Here is a 19,495-nt window from a genome sequence, read left to right as displayed (position 1 = left end):
AAATAAACAAATAAGCAAACAAAGTAATTAACCAACTGTATTTGTTTCCTAGGTAACAACTTGCACAGCTGGGTGGCTTAATCAACAGAAATTTCTTTTCTCACAGTTCTGGAAGCCAGCAGTCTGAAAACAAGGTGTTGGCAGGGTTGGCTCTTCTGGAGACTCTGGAGAGAATCCTTCCTCACTCCTTCCACCTTCTGGGGGCTGCCAGCCACCCTTGGCATTCCTTGGGTCCAATCTCTGCCTCTGTTTTGAGAGGTATTCTTCCATGTGCAAATTTCCCTCTTCTTATAAGGCCCCTGGTCATTGGATTAGTGCCCACCCTGATCCAGTATGACCTCATCTTAACTTGATTACATCTGCAAAGAGCCTATATCCAAATAAGGCCACATTCACAGGTACTGGGGGTTAGGACGTGGACATATCTTTTTAGAGCACGTAATTTAACCCAGTGATAAATTATGGGGAGGAGATGAAAGGGATGCTATTACTTTAAAAGGAGGGAGACCTGCTTAGATAATCAGGGAAGGCTTCTCTGTGGGACTAACACTTAAGCAGAACCAAAAGATAAGAAGGGCTACTTATTGAAGAGACTGTCTTTTTGCTATTATATTGGGTTGGCTGAAAAGTTCATTCAGATTTTTCCATAACATCTTGCAGAAAAACCCCGAACGAACTTTTTGGCCAACCCAATATATTCTTGCCCCCCCTCATAGATTAATTGACCACAGGTGTGTGGGTTTATTTCTGGGCTCTCTATTCTGTTCCATTTATCTATGTGTCTGTTTTTGTGCCAGTACCATACTGTTTTGATTATAGTAAGCCCCCTACATACAAACAAATTCCATTCCAAGAGCACGTTTGTAAGTCCAATTTGTTCGTCAGTCCAACAAAGTTAGCCTAGGTACCCAACTAACACAATCGGCTATATAGTACTGTACTGTAATAGGTTTATACTACTTTTACATAAATAATACATAAAAAACAAACATACACAAAAAATGAAGAAAACATTTTTAATCTTACAGTACAGTACCTTGAAAAGTACAGTAGTACAGCTGGCATACGGGGGCTGGCATCATCGAGTGAACAGGCAAGAAGAGTTACTGACCGGAGGAGGGAGAGGAGGTGGGAGATGGTAGAGCTGAAGGATGGTCAGCAATAGGAGGCGGAGGGCAAGCTGCAGTTTCACTCACGCCTGATGCTGATGGCACAGGTTCTGGTTCCCTGCTGGATTCAATTCTATCTATAAAGATACTGTACTATTGTACTCTATACAGTATTGTAAAGTACACAAAAGCACAACCATGGGACACAAAGCACACACATAACAACATACATCAGACACGTGAACTAACTTACGTGACTGGACATGCGAACACACGTTCACATCTTTGTAAGTTTGCAGCTTGAAGGTTCATATGTAGAGGGCTTACTGTACTGTAGCTTTGTAGAATAGCCTGAAGTCGAGGAGCGGGATACCTGCAGCTTTGTCCTTTTTTCTCAAGATTGCTTTGGCATTTCAGGGTCTTTTGTGGTTCCATATAAATTTTCCAAAATATGGAAGCAACCTAAGTGTCCAGATAAATGGATGAAGAGATGTGGTGTATATAATATATAATGGAATATTACTCAGCAAAAAGAATAAAATTCTGCCATTTGCAATAATATGTGTGGACCTAGAGAGTATTATGCTTAGTAAAATGAGTCAAAGACAAGTACTCTGTTATCACTTATATGCAGAATCTAAAAAATAAAACAAATGTATATAACTAAACAGAAACAGACACAGATATAAAGAACAAGCTAGTGGTTACCAATGGGGAGAGGGAAGTGGGGAGGGGCAGGTTAGGGGTAGGGGATTAAGAGGTACAAACTGCATGTATAAAATAGATAAACAACAAGGATATATTGTACAGCACAGGGAAATATAGCCGTTGTTTTGTAATAACTTTAAATGGAGTATAATCTATAAAAATATTGAATCACTATATGGTATACCTGAAACTAATATAACATTATAAATCAGCTATACTTCAATTAAAGTTTTAAATAGTAAATAAATAAATAGGAAGGGCCAGACTCGTAGCAGCCCAGGCAGAGGAAGCTGCAAGTGCAAATGCCCTGGGGCTGGATAAACTGTGCTAACAGGTGGGAATTAAAAGAAAGCCAGCATGTCTGCAACAAAGTCCTGGTAGGCAGGCAGGGACCAGTTCCAGGCAGGGTCTTAGAGGCCGAGGGAAGGAGTTTGGATTTTTCTTACATGCAATGGGAAGACAGCCATTGAAGGATTTTAAGCAGAAGACTGACAAGAGCTCATTCTGCCTGTGTTGTGAGAACAGACTGCAGTGGGGAAAAAGGGGGAAGCTGCAGACAGTTATGAGGGGACTGTTGCCCCTGACCCTGAGCAAGAGCCTCCAGGGTGGTGTAAGATAGACATGCAGAAGAGTCAAAAGATGTGAGGTGTGTTTTCAAGGAAACACCAATAGGATTTCCTGAAAGTTTTGAAACAATGTAGAGAGAATGGAGAGGTCAGTGGTGAGTGCTTGGCTACAGGGGAGGTGGTGAAGGTTAGCGGCGTGAGTTTGTCATTTGAGAGCCCGGATGAAGGGTGATATCAAACTCACCAAAGGGCCTGGGGTTGGGGAAGGAGGGCTTCAGTGCAGAATGATGACTGAGCCCTGACACACGTGGAAGCTCCCATTTGGAAATCTGCCCATCAGGTGCCTCTATTTAATGGGTCTGAGCGGGAACAATGAAATCCAGTCTCTGGTCATTATCCAGCATTTAACACTCAGGAGGGCAAATTTCTTTCTACCCCATTGACATTCCATAGTTCCCCTGGTGGCACAGAGTCCTGGTGGCAGAGAAGACCACAGCCCCAGCACCCCCACTTGGGCAAAGTACTCGACTCTGCGTGGATGTACAGGGCTGTCCATTCGGTGGGATGGAGAACATTCCAAAGCCACCAGTGCTGCCCATCAGTGAACTAGGAAATCCCCTTCTCATTTCTAGATCCAATAGGGAAGAACAAATCTGACTCCATATTGGATCTATTTCTTTTACTTTAACCTTTGTATTCTATTGCTTTTGCTACAAGTTGATCTCGAAAGGGATGTTGCCTATAAGCTTAAATCATACATAATGGCCCATCTCTGGGAACCCTGCCTCCCACATAAAGAACGTTAAGCTAAAGTACCTTTATTTAGCTCATAGGAAACCTCCTGACCAGGCCCACCTGTGAATGGCTGCAGGAAAGAAATTAGCACATCCCCTCTGGAGTCTGACTGGAACCAGGACTTTACCCTCTCCCCTTTTAGTATAAAAGAAACCTGAATTCTAACTCAGGGAAAATGGTTCTTTGGGACACTAGTCCACCATCTTCTCAGTTTGCTGGTTTTCTGAATAAAGTTGCTATTCCTTGCCCCAACAATTCATCTCTCTATTTTATTGGCCTGTCGTGTGGCAAACAGGACGAGCTTGAACTCGGTAAAACAGATAGCAGCCCAAAGAGGCCAGAAGCTGTTACTGACAAGCAGACTTTCCCTGTAGAAGCCTCCATTGCCTGGAATCTACTTTATGCCTGGAAAAGTGTGATTAGCCAGTATTCATGCCAACCCCAATGTGATCTTACTTCCCTTGGATTTCCCAGCTTGGGCCTCAGAAGGGGATTTGATTGGGCAGCCTTTCTGCTATGACCTCTACCTGATATATTTGTTCTTAAAAATGAATCAAAAGGTAAGAACGATGGCCTTAGGGTCAAAACTCCAGCTCGAGGACCTGGATTCAAAATCTCAGTACTGGGACTTGCTCAAGTTATGTAACTTTCATTGAGTCCCTTAGTCTCTCTGAGAGCCTCCTATTCCTCTTGGGTAAAATAAGAATAATGAAATCCCCATCTGCAGGGCGCTGGAGGGTTCAGTGAGCTAGGTGGGTAAGGCCCCAGCACCATGGAGGCCAGCACAGGGTCAAGTCATTTGTGTGGAGAGAGCCAGGCTGCCAGCAGCCACTCTAGATATTGCTGCACCCCTATGGGTTCTCTGCTTCCCAAATCCCAAGGGTATCTTGGCAATAATTGGTGCTGCATAAATGAGAAAGCAGGGCCTGGCTGGCAGTGCCCACCCTGACCCCCTCAGTGCCCGGTACCCCCAGGGTGAAGCCAACTAAGGATGGAAACTGGAAGCCTGTCAGGAGCAAGGGGAGTTCTCAGAATACGGCCTGCAGGATCCTGGGAGAGTCCTGGGTAGGCCATAGGCAACACTCTTGAGTCGCAGGGGCTCAGCGTGAAAGACAGAGCCCCCCACCAGCCAGATGTCAGTGCGCATCAAGATAAGTTCGCATGGAGAAAGTGCCCATCCACCTGGGTATTGTTCAAGGAAGCAACATCCAAATGGGAAAGGGCAGAGGAAAGATTCCTGTGAGATTCATGGACCAAGGGCAATTTCCTGCCTGCCTCTTGGGATGAATAGAAAATAAGTGAAAACTTATGGTTGAAGCAAAGCTTTTGGGTCTGTGGAGATTCTGCCGTGGACCAAAGAGGCCTGGGGCTGGCTGAGTCATCCATGTGGGTGAACGTTTTGTCCTGTCTGCAAAACAAGAGCAGAGCTCCAGAGAAGGGGCACACGAATGTGATTAAACGTTTGCCCCCCAGCAGCCTCCAAGAGGAAGGCTGCTAAACAGCATTGTTGGGTAACTTTCCATTGCCGCTACCTAGAAGAACGAGGGGGAGAGATGGTGAATCTCCCATCCAAAGACAGCATCTCTCTACATCCTTAAATCTTTATAGATGAGATTATTTGCTTCAAAGTAATACAGAGCAAGTGGAAGCGGGTGGAAGGATAGATTAGACTAGTCAGTCTGAGTGGATGCACGATTGGGATGTGGGGGGCATTTCTTTAAATTACTAAATGTTTCTTTTTAAATAATAAAAAGGTTTTTTAAATATAATATTCAATACCCAACATGTATGAAAAGGCTTTTTAAAGTCAATATCCTTTAAACAAGAAATTCCACTTTTAGGAATTTAGCATAAAGATGCAGTGCAGATTAGCGGAAAGAGCTGTGTAGTTTATAACAGCAAAAAACTGAAAACAACCAAGATGTCTAGCAACAAGAAACTGTTTAAAGAATACTTATGGAATACTAGGCAGCTGTTTAAAGAAAAAGATGATGAGAAACAAATAAAAATTAAGAAAACATATTTGTATTTTAAGTTACAAAGGGATAATTTCCCTAACATATGAAAAAGCTCCTGCAGATCAACAATTCACCAAAAAAAAAAAAAGGCAAAGACTATGAAAAGGAAATGTGTGTGTTATGTGTATTTGTACAGATAAGCAAAGATCACAATTTGGTAACACATCTTATTGGGAATGAGAATTAGTACAAACTCTGTGGAGAAAATTTAGCAGTATCCACAGATATTGCAATATCTGTGTCTATAGCAATACTTATTGCTAAATTTACCCAGCAATACCACTTCTAGCAATTTATTCAATTTGCATAAAACAAAGGATGAACAAGCTTTTTCACTACAGCACTGTTTGTGATAGGAAGACTGGAAACAACCTAAATGTCCAACAATAGGAGACTGGTTAAATAAATTGGGATGAAATTAATTCAGCAGAAGCATAAACAGTGACCAGAAGTGACCATGAGAACGTGAGCACCCTGGTCCATTCACAATCCTAACCTGACCCTGAGAATTCACAGGGAATGGATTTGGGCTCAAGCCAGTCTTTTCTAGACTCCAAGGGGCAGAGTGATTCCAGATAGCACTTCGGGACATGTAAACCCTGAAGTCGACTTTTATGTTCTAACATGGAAAGACGGCCGTGAGACACTATTAAGTTGGGGGAAAGGTTACAGAATAGTATTAATTCATGCTCTCATTTCTATCTAAAATTTAAATATCATGTATTGTGTTAGTATATGCATAGGAAAAAATTGGAAGAGAAGAGTATACACCAATCCATTAAAGCAGTTATTAAGTGCCTACTATGTGCTAGGTGCCGAGAACATACAGATAAATAAGGAATTAGAATGTCAATTCCATGAAGGAAGAGGAATTTGCTGTTTTGTTTCTATTTTAGCTCCAGTGTCTGGCACATAATATATACTCAATTAATATGTATGGCATGGAAGGAAGGAAAAAAGGAAGAAAGGAAGGGAGGGAGGAAGGAAGGAAGGAAGGAAAGGAGGGAGGGAGGGTGGAAGGAAGGAAGGAAAGAAGGAAGGAAGGAAGGAAGGAAGGAAGGAAAGGAAGGGAGGGAGGAAGAGAGAGAGGGAGAGTCCCAGCCCACTCATCGCCCACAGTTGCTCACAGCATAGTGTAGATACAGGTGTGAGCAGATGAGACAGGGCAGCGCAAAGAACTCTGGGAGAAAAGGACTCCGAGTTAGTAGGATCTTTGCATAAACTGTCTCTCATCCTTGTGTCATCACCTCCCTTTCAACAGAAGAGAAGTCAGTTGCAAAAGTCATGGCCATGGAGCTCATTTTCAAACTCAAAGCTTATCCAGCTGCTGGGCGCCCTCTTCTTTAAGAACATCGCTTGGCTCTGTAAATGAGAACCAGATTATCCAGCCTGACTTGGGGCCAGGAGTGCTGGTAATGAATGCCTCCAAACTGGATCTTAGAGAGGCAGAAACTCTTGGAACAAAACGTCGCATTTTGACAATTTCTGGGAGACTGGCTTCAGTCAACTCGAAGGTGACACCCAATGTCGCTATGGGGAACTACAAAGAAATCCTAAACGATGGTTCCAGAAGAGGGAGCCTTACTGGATGCTTGCCTTTCTTCGTTTTTCAGTTAACTCCATGAGGTTCTCAGGGAGGCCGTGCTAAACAGGGAGAGCTTGCCAGGGCTGTGTGAAAAGACCCTCCGACTCAAAAACCCACTCAAAGCGAAATGAACACATCCTTGGTGGAGGGGGCAGGGGTGCTATGGCTTCTCTCTGCCTGAATAAGCGGGTGACGATTTCATTACTGGGTTCTTCTCTGATTCCTTTCTTGTAGCATTTGCTTAATTACAGTTGCATTTGAACAGCAGAAGCCTAAAAACTCTCCTGAGACACATTTGCGGAGGGCCCTGCAGTCATCCAGATGCAGGTAGGAATCTCTACTCTGTCTCTTAACATCTGGGTAGCCCGGGACACATTCCTTCATCTCCCTGAGCTTCACTTTTCTCACTCGTAAAATGGAGATGATGATACCTATTTTGCAAGATTGCTGTGTAGATTAAATGAGATTCCTATGTGCACATAAAATAGAAATGGCTTGGTAAGTGTTGATGTTGTTACTATTATGGGTAACACTTACTGAGTCTTTACTAAGCCTTTGACATGTGCTGCCTTTTAAAATCCTTACAACAACCCTATGAAGTCACTAATATTTCTATCCTCATTGTGTAGTTGGGGAAAACTGAGGTCTGTAGGGAATGGTCATGGTCGTGTACTAATATACAGCCAAGTTAGGATTCAAATCCAGGCTATCAACCTGAGAGCTCCCATAGTGAATCACTATTCTATAGTGGCTCCTGTATGAAATTGTTTAGGAGGCCATTCAAGATTAAATGTACCCAGGGACTTCCCTGGTGGTCCAGTGGTTAAGACTCCACACTTCCACTGGTTCCATCCCTGGTCGGGAACTAAGATCCTTCATGCTGTGCAGGCCAAAAAAAAGAGGCAAAGGATCTGAATAGACATTTCTCCAAGGAAGATAAAATAGCCAGTAAATAGTCAGTAAGCACATGAAAAGATGGCCAACTGCCCAACATCATTAGCCATTGGGGAACTGCAAATCAAAACAATGATATACCACTTCAGATCCACTAAGATGACCATAAAAACAAACAGGCAACACGGACAACAACAAACATGGAAAATAACAAGTGTCGGTGAGGATTTGGAAAAATTTGAACCCCCATACCTTGCTGATGGGAATGTCAAATGGTACAGCCAGCTTGCAAGACAAGCTGGTAGTTACTCAAAAGGTTAAACATAGAGTTACTCTATGACCCAGCACTTCCAGGTGTATACTCGAGAGAATTGACATAGAGTTACATATGACCCAGTATACCAGGTGTATACTCAAGAGAATCGAAAACATATGTCCACACAAAAACTTGTACATGAATATACTACCCTTACTCTCTGTTCATAGCCCAAAAGTGAAATAATCCAAATATCCATCCATTGATGAATGGATAAACAAAATAGTGTATGTATATATGTATACATGTATATATGTATATCAACACAATGGAATATTATTCAGCCATAAAAAGGAATGAAATACTGATACATACTATAACATGGATGGACTATGAAAACATTATGTTCAGTGAAAGAAGTCAGTCACAAAGGACCACACATTTTATGATTCCATTTATACAAAATGTCCAGAACAGGCAAACTCATAGAGACAAAGTAGATTAGCGGTTGCCAGGGACTGAGGAGTAGATGTTGGGCGGAAATGGGGAGTGACTGCTAATTATTAAGAAGATGAAGAAAATGTTCTAAAATTGGTTGTACTGATGGTTGCCCAACTCTGAATACACAAAAAAATTGAATTGTTCACTTTAAATGTGTGAATTGTATGGTACGTGAATAAATCTCTTTTTAAAAAAAGTTTCAGTGTATAAGTAAATTTTAAGACCTTTGTATTTGTCACATAGTTCACACACATCAAGTAATCCTTACTGAGACACATGTCACAATTTTTACTCTGGGAAAGCAGAGTTCATGGGCCAGGTCCCAGGACAGACACCAGTTGAAAAACTAAGAACTCACCAGCAAATGACCCAACTCATTCTAGTAACATGCCAGACCCAGAGTCAGCTACCTGAGGGCTGGGGGCTGGGCAAAGCCTAGTTGGACACGTAGTGGTACGTCTCCCTTCTAGATACCTCAATTAAATTGCTTACAGACTGTCTTTATTGCTGTTCAGTGGCGGTTTACTCTCTTGATGAAAGATGGGCATGGTTCATGCTTTCCAGCAACTGTATCACAGCAGATGATCTAGCAGCTGATTTCTTATTCTTTGGACCATCCTGTCCTGTTTCTAACTGATACAATTTCTCCAGGACTCTGGAAAGCTGGAGGAGGGGGACATGCCTTCTCCCTTGCCCCTCACCCCTTTTCACCATCAACTTACCTGTCAGACCTTAAGCCAAAATTAAGGCTAACATTAAAATTAACCCTCCCTAGGGTCCAAATGAAATTTAGCAAATCATCAGTGTCTTAGTCTGTTTGGGCTGCTATAACAAAATACCATAGACTGGCTGCTTTATAAACAACAGAAATGTATTGCTCACAGTTCTGGAGGCTGGAAGTCCGAGATCATGGGACCAGCATGATCAGGTAAGGTGGTACAGAGTTCTCCCTGTGTCCCCACAAGACAAAAGGGGACAAAGGAGCTCCCTGGCGCCTCTTTTAAAAGGGCACTAATCCCATTCACACGGGCTTGGCCCTCATGACTTAAGCACCTCCCAAACACCCCACCTCCTGATACCATCTTATTTAGGGTTAGGATTTCAACATATGAATTTGGGAGAAACACAAACACTCAGACCATAGGAATCTATAAAAGTAGAAAGCAAAGATGTCTGCTGATCTAGTGAAGAGATTCCACCTTGCCTGTCCAAAAGCTCCCACTTCCTGTGAGGAGAAGGCAGGAATGCTGTGTCACACACCTCCAGGAGACAACATTCAGATCATTGTTCCTGGAAAAGTGGCGCCCCGATTTGAGCAGGCACAGCCTACACAGCTCTAAAGAGAGGAGATACCTCTCCTCAGAGCGGAAACAAAGGATCCCTGCACTCATCTTCATATCCTCAAAACATCACTTCACCTCCCAAAGTAGCATCCACCACACCGCCTGGGGCTCTGTGGACCTGGTAAATATTTTGTTTCCCCAACAGTATTCTAAGCATTGAAGCCAGGGAAGATAACTTATTTTCCTTGGAATCTTCCACATAACCACATAAATAGTTATAAATCAAAACTTTGGACACATGGAGTGGTAGGCTGAATAAAAGCCCCCCAAAGAAATCCCCCAAAGAAATCCACATCCTAACCCCAGAACCTGTGAGTGTTACCTTACATGGTAAAAGGCACTTGGCAAATGAGTCTGCAGATTGAGTTACGGATCTTGTGATAGGGAGGTTATCATGGACTATGGGCTCAATGCCGTCACAAGGGTCCTTATAAGAGAAAGCCATGAGGGTCAGAGTCAGAGAAGGAGAGGTGACAGCCGGAGCAGAGGTTGGAGTGATGGAGGACTACGAGACAAGGAATGCGGGCGGCCTTTAGAAGCTAGAGAAGGTGAGGAAATGGATTCTCCTCTAGAGCTTCCAGAAGGAAGGCCGCCCTGCTGACCCAACTTGGACTTCTGATCTCCGGAGCTATAAGAGAATAAATTTGGTTGTTTTAAGCCATTAAGTTTATGGTGATTTGTTACAGCAGCAACAGGAAATACACATGGTACCATCTTCCTCCTCTTGTTCGTCATTATCTTGGTGAACACTGATTGAGTTTACTGATATAATCTTTGTTAAAATGAATAAATGGAAGGTACTATTATTACCCCTATCTTACAGGTGAAGAAACTGAGGCTCAGGGAGATTACATACTGGAAGGTTTTGTTTTTGTTTTTGTTTTTTTGGTTGCAAACAGCAGAAAGAGACTCTGGCTAGCAGAAAGGGAGAATGACCCCAAGTAGTATGAAACATGGAGGAAGTACGATCCGGGCAACACGGCAGCTGCTGAACACGTGTCTTCCCTGGTGACACTTTGCCCCCCAACAGTCTGTTTATTTTTTTAATTGTGGTAAAATACACATAACATATAATTTACCATTAGTAGCATTTCGTACATTTATAACATTGTGCGTGCAACTGTCACCACTATCTACCTCCAGAACATTTCTCCACCCCAAAAAATCTGTCTTCCATGTGCCTGAGTTTCAAGGAAAAGGACGCTCATATCTGATCCTGAAATTTATTGCCTTAAGAAATAAACCAGAACCCCTTGGTAGGTGGGGTGCAAGAGAGAGGAGGAAGCGAAGGAAAGAGGAGCAAGTCACAGTGTATCAGGTGGTAGCTTAAGTCTCAGGAGCACAGCCATGCAGCCAACTGATGCCACCCGCAAGGCTGGCTCTGCTCTCCTGAGGTCTCAAAGGGGCCCTCACCACCAGCTGAGCACAGACAGAGGGCCCTTGCTGCCTTGGGCCCAGCTGTTATTTTCCATTCAAGTACAAAGCATTTCATCCAGCAGGAAAGCCCTCCCTGAGTCTGCAGCTCCCTTCCCCCACCGGGGACACATCACTAGGATTAGATGAAAGGGAAGTGCATCCATGAGTTCCTGGTTTAGGGGGATCCTCACCTGCACTCTTTGAGAGGCTGATGGTTTGAGAGCCCTGCACATTGTAATGACAGCAGCATACAAGTCCTTCCCTCATTAGCAGGAAGGGAAGTGAGAGCAGTCAGCCCTCAAGTCTTCCTTCCTCTCCCCAGGGTGTTTGTGTCACCAGTTTCAGGGTGAACTGACAAAAGAGGGACATGGAACAAGTTTGTCCATAAGGCTAATTGTGCCCAGTTGAAAGGCTGGACTTTTCTGAAAAGATGTTATTGATGTTTATATGATCTTCCTTTTATGAAATGATGATGGAGTAGATGGGAGTTTTAAAGTTTTGTTTGGTTTTCTTTTGTTTTAATTTGGCATAAGGAAAAGTTGACTTTGTCCTTTATCCAAGTTTTTGGAAAATTCACGGATCTGTGAAATTCTAAATTCTGGGGAGACCCTGACCTACTTGTGACTACGAGCAGCCCCCAAGCAGGGAGGGTTACACAGGCAGGATAAGAGCACCGCACTGCTGCTTTAATTGTCCTGATGAAGGAACACGTCAACCCTTCAAAAAGTAAAGAGGACAGTGTAACAAACCTTCATAGACCATCACCTGGCTTCAAAAATTATCCACGACGGGCCAAGCTGTCTTTATTTTTACCCCCACCTGGATTATTTTCAAGCAGTGCCCAGATATCATATCATTTCGACTGTAAATATTTCAGAATGTATGTCTAAAAGGTAAGGACTCTTTTTGAGAAAACCTAGCCAAAATATAGTATTATACCAATAAATTTTAAAATTGAAGTATATTTGATTTACAATATTGTGTTAGTTTCAGGTGTACAAAGTGATTCAGTTATACATATAAATTTTTTCACAATTCTTTTCCATTATAGGTTATTACAAGATGTTGAATATAGTTTGCTGTGCTCTACAGTAAACCCTTGTTGTTTATCTATTTTATATATACCGATAATTTCTTAATATCATCAAATATCTTATTAGACATTCCTGACACACACATTCCCTCTCTCTTTCTCTTAGTCTCTTCAAATCAGGATCCAAATAGGATCCGCACATTGCAACTGGTTGATATGCTTCTTAAGTGTCTTTTAATCTACAGGTCCTCCCTCTGTCTCTTTTTTTTTTGCCCCTTCCAATTTACTTGTTGAAGAATGAGGTCATCTGTCATTTGCCCTATAGAGTGCCTACGTGGAGTCATTTCATATCCCCCATGGTCCTCTGTATTTCCTATTAACTGAAAGTTAGATCTATAGCCTTCTTTATATTTAGGTTCAAGGTTTTTGCCAAAAAATTATTTCAGAAATGGTGCTGAGTGTGTTCATCACAGGCACACAATGACTGACTGTCTTTCTGTGGTGTTAGAAGCCACTGATGCCAAGATCCACCAATTCATTAGGACTGCTTCTATAGTTCTATTTGGTGAGGTCATCGGGTGACCAGCTTCTCCTGGTTTGCCTGGGACTTCCCCAGTGTTATTACCTTGAGTCCTGCATCCCAGGAAACCACTCCGTTCCAAGGAAACCAGGTCAGTTGGTCACCCTAGCTGAGGTTCCATGTTCTCAAGAAGTGATTCTTCCCATGACCCCCTCCTTCCCTTTGCCATACTGGGCAGAGAACTCAGAGACCAAATGTGGGTAACAGATCAGAGAATACAGGGGTAGGGCCGCTGTATTAAGCAGCCAGTCTTGGGTGTGGTTGACACAGTGGCTGCCCACTCAGCTTCATTTCTACCTTCCTTGCGATACCCTGATTTTTGTCTAGGTAGTGATCTCTACTCACATCCCCAGTGCTTCAGAAGAGCTGACCACAGCCCCAGCTCCAGGGATGGGCTTTCCCTTTCCAGAACCAAGGCCCAGACCAGTAAGTACATGCCATTCCCCAAGCCACAGCTTGGGCCAGTGAATCCCAAGAAGTGGTTTGCTAGGGGCATTGGGAAAACATTCTCTCTCTTTTTTTTCCAACATACTATGAACCATTTCAAGCACACAATTGAATGATATTTAGTAAATTTACTTAGCTGTGCAACAATCACCACAATACAGCTTTAGAACATTTTCATCACCCCAGTAAGATCCCTCATGCTCATTTATAGTCAACTCTAGTCCCACTCCAAGCCCCAGGCAACCACCAATCTATGTTCTGTCTCTATGGATTTGCCTCTCCTGAACATTTCATACAAATAGAATCATACAGTGCACGGTCTTTTGTGACTGACTTCTTTTACTTAGCATATTTTTGAAGTTTCTCCACATTGTAGCAGGTATCAGTACTTCACTCCTTCTGATGACCAAATAATATTTCATCATAAGGATGTATCACATTTTGTTTATCCATTCATTAGTTGATGGGTTGTTTTGATTTTCTGGCTATTATGAGTAATGCTGCTGTGAACATTCTGTACAAGTCTTTATGGGGACATATGTTTTTATTTCTCTCAATTATAAATACCTAGGAAATTGATTGATCATACGGTACATTTATGTTGACGTTTTTAATAGACTGCCAAACTGTGTTCTGAAGTGGCTGCGCCATTCTACATTCCTACCGGAAACGTACGAGCGTTCCTGTTTCTCCACACACTCACCATCTGTTAATTCCGTCTTTTTGATTATAGCCATCCTGGTAGATATGCAGTGGTATCTCGTGGTTTTAATTTGCATTTCTGTAAGGCTGAATGTTGTTTAGCATCTTTTCATAAAGCACATCCTCACTCTTAAGAGCAAGGCATGAAGAAAGAGCAGCCTTGTTTCTTCTAAACAGATGTGGGGTCCGTGACCTTCCCATTATTCTAGGACCAAGTGACGCAGAGGAACAGTTTCAGAGCACTGATGAAACAGTACTCAAAGTCCATCCAACCTCCAGACTCCTTCAGTCACAGGAGCCAAGAAATCCTTCGTATTGTTTAAGCCAGCTTGAGATGGATTTTCTTCAACTTGCATTTTATTGAGTAGAGTAGAGAAAGGCACATTTCCTTATCAATTCTTTTTTTTTTTTTTTTTTTTTTTAGGGTGGCTCTCAGTGACCCTCACCTCCTGACCTGCCGTGTGCCTTTATTGGGCATCTCTTGCCCGACTGGTGTGTACAGGTGCCGTGACTGAGGAGTCCTGAATCAGAATCCGGGCTCTGTCATTCTCTAGCTGGGTCACCCTTAGGCAAGTCAGTGCCTGAACTCTGGTTTCCTAGTCTGCAAAATGCAAGCGATTAAATGTCCTTCACTGGCTGATGTGGTGACCCTAATACACACACATTTATTCATTCAACAAATATTTATGGATTATTCATTATGTGCCAGGCAGAGAACAAGACAAAAAAAAACGAGAGCAAAACCAAATCCCTGCCCTTCTGGGGCTTACTTTCTTACTGAGGAGACAGGCAATAAGCAAGACAAATTCGGTACTTACAAGGTGAGAGGTGCTTGGGGACTGATAAATCAGCGATGGGTAGGGATTATGATATTATTAGATGACAATTTATTGAGAAGGTCTTTCCTTCTGAATCTGAAAGGTCCTTTCTTTTTTTTTTTATTTTTTTTTATTTTTTTATTTTTATTTTTTTTAACATCTTTATTGGAGTATAATTGCTTTACAATGGTATGTTAGTTTCAGCTTCACAACAAAATGAATCAGTTATATATATATATATATTCCCATATCTCTTCCCGCTTGCGTCTCCCTCCCTCCCACCCTCCCTATCCCACCCCTCCAGGCAGTCACAAAGCACCGAGCTGATCTCCCTGTGCTATGCGGCTGCTTCCCACTAGCTATCTACCTTACGTTTGGTAGTGTATATACGTCCATGCCTCTTTATCGCTTTGTCACCGTTTACCCTTCCCCCTCCCCATAGTCTCAAGTCCATTCTCTAGTAAGTCTGTGTCTTTATTCCTGTTTCACCCCTAGGTTTTTCATGACATTTTTTTTTTAATTCCATATATATGTGTTAGCATACGGTATTTGTCTCTCTCTTTCTGACTTACTTCACTCTGTATGACAGACTCTAGGTCTATCCACCTCATTACAAATAGCTCAATTTCGTCTCTTTTTATGGCTGAGTAATATTCCATTGTATATATGTGCCACATCTTCTTTATCCATTCATCCGATGATGGACATTTAGGTTGTTTCCATCTCTGGGCTATTGTAAATAGAGCTGCAATGAACATTTTGGTACATGACTCTTTTTGAATTATGGTTTTCTCAGGGTATATGCCCAGTAGTGGGATTGCTGGGTCATATAGTAGTTCTATTTGTAGTTTTTTAAGGAACCTCCATACTGTTCTCCATAGTGGCTGTACCAATTCACATTCCCACCAGCAGTGCAAAAGTGTTCCCTTTTCTCCACACCCTCTCCAGCATGTATTGTTTCTAGATTTTTTGGTGATGGCCATTCTGACTGGTGTGAGATGATATCTCATTGTAGTTTTGATTTGCATTTCTCTAATGATTAGTGATGTTGAGCATTCTTTCATGTGTTTGTTGGCACTCTGTATATCTTCTTTGGAGAAATGTCTATTTAGGTCTTCTGCCCATTTTTGGATTGGGTTGTTTGTTTTTCTGTTATTAAGCTGCATGAGCTGCTTATAAATTTTGGAGATTAATCCTTTGTCAGTTGCTTCATTTGCAAATATTTTCTCCCATTCTGAGGGTTGTCTTTTGGTCTTCTTTATGGTTCCCTTTGCTGCGCAAAAGCTTTTAAGTTTCATTAGGTCCCATTTGTTTACTTTTGTTTTTATTTCCATTTCTCTAGGAGGTGGGTCAAAAAGGACCTTGCTGTGATTTATGTCATAGAGTGTTCTGCCCATGTTTTCCTCTAAGAGTTTGATAGTTTCTGGCCTTACATTTAGGTCTTTAATCCATTTTGAGCTTATTTTTGTGTATGGTGTTAGGGAGTGATCTAATCTCATACTTTGACATGTACCTGTCCAGTTTTCCCAGCACCACTTATTGAATAGGCTGTCCTTTCTCCACTGTACATTTCTGCCTCCTTTGTCAAAGATAAGGTGACCATATGTGCGTGGGTTTATCTCTGGGCTTTCTATCCTGTTCCATTGATCTATCTTTCTGTTTTTGTGCCAGTACCATACCATCTTGATAACTGTAGCTTTGTAGTATAGTCTGAAGTCAGGGAGCCTGATTCCTCCAGTTCCTTCTTTCGTTCTCAAGATTGCTTTGGCTATTCGGGGTCTTTTGTGTTTCCATACAAATTGCAAAATTTTTTGTTCTAGTTCTGTGAAAAATGCCAGTGGTAGTTTGATAGGGATTGCATTGAATCTATAGATTGCTTTGGGTAGTAGAGTCATTTTCACAATGTTGATTCTTCCAATCCAAGAACATGGTATATCTCTCCATCTATTTGTATCATCTTTAATTTCATTCATCAGTGTCTTATAATTTTCTGCATACAGATCTTTTGTCTCCTTAGGTAGGTTTATTCCTAGATATTTTATTCTTTTTGTTGCAATGGTAAATGGGAGTGTTTTCTTGATTTCACTTTCAGATTTTTCATCATTAGTATATAGGAATGCCAGAGATTTCTGTGCATTAATTTTGTATCCTGCCACTTTACCAAATTCATTGATTAGCTCTAGTAGTTTTCTGGTAGCATCTTTAGGGTTCTCTATGTATAGGATCATGTCATCTGCAAACAGTGACAGCTTTACTTCTTCTTTTCCGATTTGGATTCCTTTTATTTCCTTTTCTTCTCTGATTGCTGTGGCTAAAACTTCCAAAACTATGTTGAATAAGAGTGGTGAGAGTGGGCAACCTTGTCTTGTTCCTGATCTTAGTGGAAATGCTTTCAGTTTTTCACCATTGAGGATGATGTTTGCTGTGGGCTTGTCATATATGGCCTTTATTATGTTGAGGAAAGTTCCCTCTATGCCTACTTTCTGCAGGGTTTTTATCATAAATGGGTGTTGAATTTTGTCAAAAGCTTTCTCTGCATCTATTGAGATGATCATATGGTTTTTCTCCTTCAGTTTGTTGATATGGTTTATCACATTGATAGATTTGCGTATATTGAAGAATCCTTGCATTCCTGGAATAAACCCCACTTGATCATGGTGTATGATCCTTTTAATGTGCTCTTGGATTCTGTTTGCTAGTATTTTGTTGAGGATTTTTGCATCTATGTTCATCAGTGATACTGGCCTGTAGTTTTCTTTCTTTGTGACATCCTTGTCTGGTTTTGGTATCAAGGTGATGGTGGCCTCGTAGAAGGAGTTTGGGAGTGTTCCTCCCTCTGCTATATTTTGGAAGAGTTTGAGAAGGATAGGTGTTAGCTCTTCTCTAAATGTTTGATAGAATTCGCCTGTGAAGCCATCTGGTCCTGGGCTTTTCTTTGTTGGAAGATTTTTAATCACAGTTTCAATTTCAGTGCTTGTGATTGGTCTGTTCATATTTTCTATTTCTTCCTGATTCAGTCTTGGCAGGTTGTGCATTTCTAAGAATTTGTCCATTTCTTCCAGATTGTCCATTTTATTGGCCTAGAGTTGCTTGTAGTAATCTCTCATGATCTCTTTTATTTCTGCAGTGTCAGTTGTTACCTCTCCTTTTTCATTTCTAATTCTATTGATTCGAGTCTTCTCCCTTTTTTTCTTGATCAGTCTGGCTAGTGGTTTATCTATTTTGTTTATCTTCTCAAAAAACCAGCTTTTAGTTTTATTGATCTTTGCTATTGTTTCCTTCATTTCTTTTTCATTTATTTCTGATCTGATTTTTATGATTTCTTTCCTTCTGCTAGCTTTGGGTTTTTTTTGTTCTTCTTTCTCTAATTGCTTGAGGTGCAAGGTTAGGTTGTTTATTCGAGATGTTTCCTGCTTCTTAAGGTGGGCTTGTATTGCTATAAACTTCCCCCTTAGAACTGCTTTTGCTGCATCCCACAGGTTTTGGGTCGTTGTGTCTCCATTGTCATTTGTTTCTAGGTATTTTTTGATTTCCTCTTTGATTTCTTCAGTGATCACTTCATTATTAAGTAGTGTATTGTTTAGCCTCCATGTGTTTGTATTTTTTACAGATCTTTTTCTGTAAGTGATATCTAGTCTCATGGCGTTGTGGTCAGAAAAGATACTTGATACAATTTCAATTTTCTTAAATTTACCAAGGCTTGATTTGTGACCCAAGATATGATCTATCCTGGAGAATGTTCCATGAGCACTTGAGAAAAATGTGTATTCTGTTGTTTTTGGATGGAATGTCCTATAAATATCAATTAACTCCATCTCGTTTAATGTATCATTTAAAGCTTGTGTTTCCTTATTTATTTTCATTTTGGATGATCTGTCCATTGGTGAAAGTGGGGTGTTAAAGTCCCCTACTATGAATGTGTTACTGTCGATTTCCCCTTTTATGGTTGTCAGTATTTGCCTTATGTATTGAGGTGCACCTATGTTGGGTGCATAAATATTTACAATTGTTATATCTTCCTCTTGGATCGATCCCTTGATCATTATGTAGTGTCCTTCTTTGTCTCTTCTAATAGTCTTTGTTTTAAAGTCTATTTTGTCTGATATGAGAATTGCTACTCCAGCTTTCTTTTGATTTCCATTTGCATGAAATACCTTTTTCCATCCCCTTACCTTCAGTCTGTATGTGTCTCTAGGTCTGAAGTGGGTCTCTTGTAGACAGCAAATATATGGGTCTTGTTTTTGTGTCCATTCAGCCAATCTGTGTCTTTTGGTGGGAGCATTTAGTCCATTTACATTTAAGGTAATTATCAATATGTGTGTTCCTATTCCCATTTTCTTAATTGTTTTGGGTTCATTATTGTAGGTCCTTTCCTTCTTTTGTGTTTCTTGCCTAGAGAAGTTCCTTTAGCAGTTGTTGTAGAGCTGGTTTGGTGGTGCTGAAGTCTCTCAGGTTTTGCTTGTCTGTAAAGGTTTTAATTTCTCCATCAAATCTGAATGAGATCCTTGCTGGGTAGAATAATCTTAGTTGCAGGTTTTTCTCCTTCAACACTTTCAATATGTCCTGCCACTCCCTTCTGTCTTGCAGAGTTTCTGCTGAAAGATCAGCTGTTAACCTTATGGGGATTCCCTTGTGTGTTATTTGTTGTTTTTCCCTTGCTGCTTTTAATATGTTTTCTTTGTATTTAATTTTTGACAGTTTGATTAATATGTGTCTTGGCGTAT

This window comes from Delphinus delphis, chromosome 15, assembly GCF_949987515.2.
Source record: "Delphinus delphis chromosome 15, mDelDel1.2, whole genome shotgun sequence".
In the NCBI taxonomy this organism is placed as follows: Eukaryota; Metazoa; Chordata; class Mammalia; order Artiodactyla; family Delphinidae; genus Delphinus; species Delphinus delphis.
This window is presented reverse-complemented; position numbering follows the sequence as displayed.